Below are 2,354 nucleotides of genomic sequence, written 5' to 3'. Positions count from 1 at the left end.
ACAAATATATAAATTTTTATGGGAAAATTTTTGGGGGGGGGGGTCCGCTTTTTATGAGTTAATTCTTTCATAATACATTTTTTCTTTGGGTATTAACCTTATTATTTCTTTTATATTCTCCAACATATATTCTATATTTTCTATGTCGTGTGTTTGTTGGAATGCTTCTACATTTTCTTTTATTAGATTACATAATAAAGTAATATCTATTATAGTTTGATGCCAAAGTTCTAAGTATTCTTGGTTTATCATTAATCTGAATATTGAATTTCTAAATCATTTAGATCAAATTCTATTATCTCATCTATATCCTGCCATATTTTATGTTTTGTTGTTAATACATTTTCGAATTCGTTCCGCTTGTTCTTGCTCTACAAACAATCACAATAACATGGGAATCAACAAACAATCGCTAATTACTCGAAACTATAACAATTATATGAACCCTAGATCAAACCCATGATCCCAAACATCCAAACTAGGGTTGTTTCCACCATAGAATCTATAACAAAACTTCCCCCCATCAATATTCACCCATTTTATTACGTTCTACGGATCGAGAAACGGATTCGAGGAGTGAAAAGCTTACCTTTAGCCTCAAGAATGGTGAAAAACGAGTAGAAATCGCCTGGGGGTTCGTTCCTTATCCCTAAAAGTTGAAAAGTCCCAAATAAGATCGTTTAGGGGTTTATTAATGACATTAAGTCGCGTCTGGCCGGCCACAGCGGCCCTCATCCCGCTGTAGCAGCGGCGCCAGAGCGACATCAAGTCCCTCCAGAGTGGTATTTTCGAACCAGTGAGCTATCCATCCTTTTCTACGATTTTAAGTCCCGTCATATCCGCCACAAAGCCCCATGTCCCGCTATAGCGGCCCCGCTAGAGCAGCCAGACTCCCACCAAAGCGGCACAAACGGAACCAGAAAGTCAACTGAAAAAATTCCAAAATTCCCTTTCACTACACATCTCTAACCCACGACGATTAGAAAATACCCCTCACGCTAAGATCGATTCTGGGAGTTCTACTCACCCAAATTTAATTCCGTAAAGTCGTACGAATTCCTTAAAGAGTTATCTAACCACTCATGCAATCAAAACTATATTTAATCCATCCGATTGTTACCAGATTTTCCCACACCTCAAGATTCCAATTTCGTCCAAATTTGGACAAGGTTGGGAAAATTCAAGTACTACGCAAAAGTTTTTCCGGCCCCAATTTTTCCCCCGTTGGCATTTCTATAACGACGGAACCCGGTCGTTACAATAGATACCATTTTACCCATCACTCGTCCCCGAGTGACAAAACTTAGGGAATGTAGGCTATGGAAAGAATGAAGTAGTACCTGATTCGACGAACAATTAGGGATACTTGTCTCACATGTCCCTCTCAATTCCCCAAGTAGCTTCCTCAACTGGACGATGCTTCCATTGAACTTTCACAGACTTAATCTCCTTGGTCCTCAACTTACGCACATCACGATCAAGAATAGCAATCGGTTCCTCCTCATATAGGAGGTCTTTGTCTAGCACAATTGAGTCCCACTTAATGATATAATCTCCGTCACCATGATATCTCTTCAACATAGACACATGAAATACCGGATGAACACCGGATAGATTAGGGGTAGAGCTAATCTATACGCCACTGGCCTAACACATTCCAGAACCTCAAATAGACCAATGTATCTAGGACTTAGCTTACCCTTCTTGCCAAATCTCATCACCCATTTCATGGGTGATACCTTAAGAAGAACGTTCTCACCAGTCTAAAATTACATTTCTCTTACCTTATGATCAGCATACTTCTTCTGTCTACTCTGGGCTGCTAGAAGTTTAGTTTGAATACTACTCACCTTATCTTGAGCATCCTTCACTAAATCAACCCCCAAAGGTTTCACATCTCCAGCCTCGAACCAACCTATGGGTGACCTACATCCCCTCCCATATAGTGCCTCAAATGGTGCCAAACCAATACTGGAGTGATAACTATTGTTATAAGAGAACTCACACAAAGGTATGAATTTATCCCAATGCCCTCCAAAATCAATCACACATGCTCTCAACACGTTCTCTAACACTTGAATGGTCCTCTCAGATTGTCCATCCGTCTATGGATGAAAGTCTGCACTAAAAGTGAGTTGTGTGCCCAACTCATCATGCATTTTCCTCAAAAACTTGGAAGTGAACTGGGTACCACGATCTGAGATGATAGAAAGGGGCACCTCGTGCAACCTCACTATCTCTTTCACGTACACCTTAGCCAATTGTTCAGCTTTATAATCTGTTCTTACCAGAATGAAATGTGTTGATTTAGTCAATCTATCGATCACTACCCAAATAGAATCAAACTTCCCCAA

The sequence above is a fragment of the Solanum tuberosum genome, unplaced genomic scaffold (assembly GCF_000226075.1).
Source record: "Solanum tuberosum cultivar DM 1-3 516 R44 unplaced genomic scaffold, SolTub_3.0 scf00356, whole genome shotgun sequence".
NCBI lineage: Eukaryota > Viridiplantae > Streptophyta > Magnoliopsida > Solanales > Solanaceae > Solanum > Solanum tuberosum.
The sequence above is the reverse complement of the archived record's forward strand: the minus strand, read 5'-3'. Positions refer to the sequence as shown.